The following is a 247-nucleotide window of genomic DNA, read 5'->3' as shown; positions in this document are numbered from 1 at the left end:
TTGATACCGAGGAAATCGAGGAACAAGCAACATCTATTTGTGCGACGGCTTGTAGCTCGCTCCACACTGTAAAACCAGGTTGGTATTCTTCGAGTATGTTATCATGATGAAAACCACCAAACTACAGACACGAAAGACGTTGAGTTGAAAGACGACCATTTGCTTTGTTAAAATTTCTAGATGCGCTTGTCGGAGATGACTTCTTGAACAACAGCGAATAGCGCCATGTATTCAGCTTCAGTGCTTC

The sequence above is a fragment of the Plasmopara halstedii genome (assembly GCF_900000015.1).
Source record: "Plasmopara halstedii genome assembly, contig: Scaffold_470, whole genome shotgun sequence".
Taxonomy (NCBI): domain Eukaryota; phylum Oomycota; class Peronosporomycetes; order Peronosporales; family Peronosporaceae; genus Plasmopara; species Plasmopara halstedii.
This window is presented reverse-complemented; position numbering follows the sequence as displayed.